General features: G+C 48.3%; 1 pseudogene across 1 annotated transcript; it reads right to left on the reverse strand.

The window, feature by feature from the left end:
• Positions 1 to 1,322: 1,322 nt before the first annotated feature.
• On the reverse strand, positions 1,323 to 2,590 carry LOC307101439 (nuclear prelamin A recognition factor-like; annotated as a pseudogene). The gene has a single exon. The product of its transcript is annotated as a nuclear prelamin A recognition factor-like (transcript).
• Positions 2,591 to 5,868: the final 3,278 nt, after the last annotated feature.

A 5,868-nucleotide genomic window follows, 5' to 3' on the forward strand; every position in this document is an offset into this window, starting at 1 on the left:
GAGTCATTTTCTCTTTATCTTATACTAGAGGCCCAGTGCACGAAATTCATGAACTGGTGTGGGAGGGTTCCTCAGCCCGGCCTGCACCCTCTCGCAGTCCAGGACCCCTCAGAGGATGTCCGCCTGCTGAGTGGTAAGGAGCAGTGAGCAGGCAGGCGACAGTTGGAAATCCCTCTCGCAGTCCGGGACCCCTCACTCCTTACCACGTGCCTGCTCACTGCTCCTTACCACTCAGCTCGCTGCTCCTTAGCGCTGCCATGGAGGCAGGAGAGGCTCCCTCCACTGCCACTGCGCTCACCAGCCATGAGCCCTATCTTTCTGTGTGATTGTCTGTGGGCCAACTGCTCTCTTCCTTCTCACTTAGGGCGAGCAGCATGTGAGGGCAGAGTACACTGTTGTGGAATGCAGAGGGCTTCCTGGAGCTGAGGGGAGTGGCCGGGCCCATGGGGTGAGAAGTGGACACAGAGGACGCTACCTCACCCAATTGTGGGGTGGGCTGGCTGGCCTTCATCTGCCTGACCCCACCCAGGGGGGGAACGAGCAGGGTATCTGCCTCTCCATTCTCCATCCTTTTATCTGTGACACCTGTCACCCTTGCCAGGCCTCCCCAAAGAGAGTTCAGCTCAATCCCTGAATGTGGAAGGGCACGAGGGTGGGGTGGGGGCTCCACTCCAGTGCCCCCTGATTCCCAGCGACAGGACCTGATCGCAGGATGGTGGCCACAGCTGCAGAACAAAATCTGTTTCAAGAAAAGTTGGGAATGCAGACTTTGGTATGAGCCCCTATTCCAAAAGGTGGCAGTTTATTCACATTGTGGCAAAGTCACCTTCAAGAGTAACATAAGTGGGTAAAGTCAGGGCCAAACGGGGCCATTTCCTCACCCAATCTCTCTGAGGCGCGTGGAAGGAACCAAGTCTCAGCTCTTTGCAGGACACTTCCGGGTTTCTTTTAAGCCTAAAGGACAGTAGTCTGTCTCCATTCTTGTTCTTTGGGATTTTTTCATCATCAGATAAAAGGATACGTACATTGGGGCAATCCTCTTGAGATACAATATTCCAGTTGCAACCATGTGATGACGACAGCGCCCCTCAGAGGGAGGGAGCCAACAGATGGGGAGCAGGGAATTCTGAAAACCAAAGCGATGACAGAGATGCTAAACCTTTCCTTCACATGTCTGACACCTCTCTTCAGGTTGCCTGCAGGGCGGGTATCTGCTGGACCTTTACCACTTGATGTCCTGGCAGGCTGCCCTGGGCCCTGCTAGGCAGTGTTCAGGACTGCCTGGGCCTGGGGGGAAGTCACCCCCCCACCCACCCCAGCCACTACTGGTACAGCTCTTGCACATGGGCGCTGGTCTTCGGGGGCCACACCGGGATGACAGTGTAGATGCCTTCCATCTGCCACAGCAGTGCCCTGTCTGCTTGCCCGTCGTCCACCCGGGCCTAGCCCCTGCCGCTTAGGCATGCCCGGTGCAGGCCAGGACTCCCATGAAGTGTCAGGGGAACTTGCCCCTCTACAGCTTCAGGACCACTTCTGGATGTTCCGAAAGCCGTAAGCAGCCTCAAAGCATAGCAGAACCTCTCCGTCCCTTTCAAGGGTGACCTCCTGGAAGTCTTTGTTCTTCAGGGTGTGGTAGGTGAGCACCCCCACGACCTCGTTGAACAGCTCCTTGGCCATGTGCCTGAAGATGTGTGCCAGGTACCCATCGGAGCTGGCCCCTCGTGGAGCCTCACCTCCTCCTTCATGTCTCCCTCCAAACAGAGTGTCCACGGCGGCGTCATCCGAGAAGAGGTCACTTTGCTCCATTATCTGGACAATTTCACCTGAGGTTAACATGCAGTCAGCACCCTGGGAACTATGTAAAGCTGCGGGAACATCTTCTCAAAGGGCCTCCAGTTTCTTGTCATAACACAGGGCCACAATGATGTGGAAAATCTTGTCTGGGGACAGGTTCTGCCATCTGGTGAAGTAATCCTTCACCAGAGAGCCCATGATCTGCTGGAGAGACTTGGCCTGCAGAGGTGGGGGTGATGGGGTGACCCAGCACATGCTCTGCATATCAGTCCCAACTGGGGCAGGCGGAGGTCAGCATGGGTAGCTGGGGCTCCTCCTCATGGTGCTGGCAGTACTGACGCACAAATTCCTTCTGACTCTCCAGGACGCTGAAGTCCGCAGCTATCTTCATGTCAAAGACAGTGCGCCCCAAGGCTTTTGAGGAAGCTGCAGAGCCTTCTGGACGCATCAATGACACTGAGGCTGAATTTAGCAGCAAAATAAGGCAGAGACTAAGGACACACGGACACTGCCAGCACCTTGTGCTGTGAGGTATCACATTTCTTATTAAGGTTCAGAACACGGGAGAAGTCCTTGGTGTTCTGTTGAGAAACTTGGACTCCTCCTTCTGTGGCCACACAACTGTCACACGCCAGGCAGTCACTCAGAAATATCTTGGCATCGGCCAAATTATGGAATTCTCCCTGCTCTCCATTCTCATGAGCCAGACTCCAGATGTTGACTGCGGCATTCTCTTGGTCATCGGTTTTTGTTTTTTTTTACTACATTCCTTCCATTTGCAGTGATCACACTTCATCTGGAGCAGGGCGGGCGGGGGGGGGGGGGCGGCTTAAGTGACCTGGAGGAGGCACAGGGAGAGCAGTCAGTCACCGCTGGTCACCCCTGGCGCTGCTGGCGGTATCCTTTTCTCCTTGTGGAGCGCCTAGGGAGGGGAAGCGGCTGCAGTGCCCGAGGCCGAGTTCCAGGAGGCCGGCAGCGCTGTCAGGATCATGCAGGCAGCGCTGGTCCCTTGGTGCCTGGCCTGTCCTCTTCAGATTCCACCTGCAGGACTACTAAGGAAGCCAGTCCCCAGTTCCGCCCCAGCTCCACCACCGATTGATTGGAGTCTGAGGGCCAGGAGGAGGGACCAAGAGGCCTGCCTTCCAGTTGCTCGCCACTCACTCCGGTTCCCTGTTAACTATCCCCTGATCAATGGGAGCCTGTGGGCCGGGGGAGGGACCAAGCAGTCTGCCTTCCGCCCACTCACCAGTTGCTGCTGCCACAGATTCATTGGAGTCTGAGGGACCCCGGTTTCCTTGTTAGCCATCCCCTGATCAATGGAGCCTGAGGACCAGGGGATGGACCGGTCCTCTGTTCGGTCGTTAGGGACCCTGGATTTTTATATATTAGGATGACACAGAATCAAGCAAACTGGCACAAAGTATATTGATGAAAGAAGAAATGAAGGGTATAAGAAAACAGTGGTGGATTTTACTTCCATTATGTAATCACTTAGAATATACTTACACCTGGGGATAGTTCATAACCTTGTTACCATTATTGCAGCTGCAGATGAAAAAAAAAAAAGAACCCTGGTCTTGGAGCCAGACGATGGATCTAGATTAGACATTGACTGATAAGGTAGAATTGGTTGGAACTCTATGCATAATCATTACCTCAAATAGCGATATTATTTTATGCATTTTTAATAACTGCTCTGAAAGGAAATTAGACATTTTTTTTGTTGTAGATTCTAGACCAAAATAATATAGAAGACCTGTAGCTATAACTACTTAAAAATGCTTGAATATATGTTGATAGTGTTAAAAATATGACAACAAACCCAAAATGGAGTGGCTTATGCTAAACCCTGTGTCATCAAGCGGAGACTTAATTTAATTATAGTTTTGACTCGGAAGTAGAATCTTAAACCAGTCAATCAAGAATCAGCAGGATCAACACCAGTTAGGTCATCTGCCTACTAGACCCTGGCCTTTCCTTTCTTAAGGAAAGTAACATTATTCACTCTTTTGCCTCATTTTGTTACAGAAGACGGGAGAAAAATCAAGCAACGCTTAGAGAAATGGAGTTACGATTTATTACGCGTGGGCCCAGAGAAAAAAATATCTTTCAAATTTTGAGCAGCAACATGGAGGAAGTTGTCCCTTTTTATATCTTTTTCAGTCCTTTGTCTCCCAAATATAGGTTTTTCTGGTCCCCTTTGCATGTTCTTAAAGAGCCCTATGTGCTGGGGCTTTGAGACCACAACCAAAGGCCTGGCCTAGCTCCAGCACTGATCATTTCTTCTGGGGAAGGTTTATGGCCTCTCTGAGATGGGAGTAAACAGGTCTTTCAGGACCAGACAATTAAAGGGGCAGTGACTAGAATCAGATTGCTAGCCCCCCAAAATGTCTCTTTTTCCCCATCAATTTAACTTCCTTGTAGCAATTTCCTTCTGCTTATTAAAGTCTTTCATATTATACACCTCCTTGAAGCTAGATTTCTATCTGCTAGATTGGTTTTTGCCCAATTTAAATTAATTTTTTGTCAACTCAAATCTTTAAAATTTAATATGTCTCAGTTTACCTTTTAACCATCCTTAGTGTCAAAGCAAGAATCAAGAATGGAAGGGGACCCTCAGGAGCAAGGACCAACCAGAGGTCGTACCTGTGGAGCCCCTGAGCTGCTGTTTCCTCGCTGCCTCGGCAGGTTGTAAGTCCCGCTTGGATCCTTGCTCCACAGCGTTTGCATTAGGCGCTTCTAGACTTTATTTCCTCTTCTTTTTCCCGACTGGGTCTGGAAACCGGCTGGAGTCCTATTGGGTCCAACTTAAAAACGGGACCACGTCCATGTCTGGACTACGTTTGAATTCGAAAGCAGACTGGTTCTAGAATCATATTGGGTCCTTAGAATCCGGGCTAATTCTAGGGTAGGACTGGGTCCGACTTAAGCAGTACTGGGTCCAATGTGAGACATCAGATGAATTCATTTTTGTTTTAAGGCTAAACTAGCAAGCTAATCTTACCAAAGATAATCTTGATTTGCAGTGGAAAACTTTAAACCTGGATAAACTTATCCATTTATGAGGTGCCTCGAAACAAAAGGGGTCTCAGCAAAGCACTCACTATAAAGGGTACAGGGAATATTATTATTCCTCCTCTACAGTTTCTGGTGACTAGGATGAAACCCACTGGGACACCTGACCCGTCCCAGAGCCTGCAAACTGGATCCTGGGAAAACTAGTGGAAATAAGCAAAGGGTAAAATTGTTATCCAAGTCACCTCTTGCAGGCCTCTCGCTGTGCTGCCTGGCTAGAGAGTAATAATAAATCTCACACCCTCCTTTCCTTTCAGATTGGCAGGCAAAAAAAACACAAAAAAAAAACCCAACACATTTGTAGAATTAAATCTTTGGGCTGTGACTTGTGAATTTGCTTTTGGGTACTATTGGTTTCTTTCCCAGGGGCAGCTATTGCCTTCTTGTTTGTTTCATTTGGGGTTGCTCAGTACTGCCAGGGATATTTACTGTTTGTGCTTGCTGAAACATGACGAGATATTCAAAGGGTATTATTTTTGTTTGTGTTTTTTTTTTTTTAATCCTCACTGAGGCTATGTTTACAGGAATCGAACACACAACCTTTGTTGTACGGGACAATGCTCCAACCAACTAAGCCGCCCAGCCAGGGAATTCAAAGATATTCTTAAAAATTTTAATGTGCTTAAGTTTATATTTTAATAATAGATAGAAATAGGGAAAGATAAAGAGGCAGAGGGAAGGAAAAAGGAAGAGAGGAAAAGGAGAGGAAGGAAAGGGTAGAGAAAGAGAGGAGAGACAGATTGTATGTATTTATACTCTTCATGAAAGATAAATCTGAGATCATTTACTTAATTGAGTTAGATTAGAAGGCATAATGAATATGTTGCCATTAGACAATGGGACACTGGTAGTTCAAGGCATGTAGCTTTAGTTATGAAACAAATTATTTAACTAATCACCTTCACCTTAGCACTTTAGGAGACAAACTGGCTTTTGCATTGGGATATTATGGAGGACATTATGAACATAAGCACAAGTCATAGGCTATACATTTATTAT

The sequence above is a fragment of the Cnephaeus nilssonii genome (assembly GCF_951640355.1).
Source record: "Cnephaeus nilssonii genome assembly, chromosome: 6".
Taxonomy (NCBI): Eukaryota; Metazoa; Chordata; class Mammalia; order Chiroptera; family Vespertilionidae; genus Cnephaeus; species Cnephaeus nilssonii.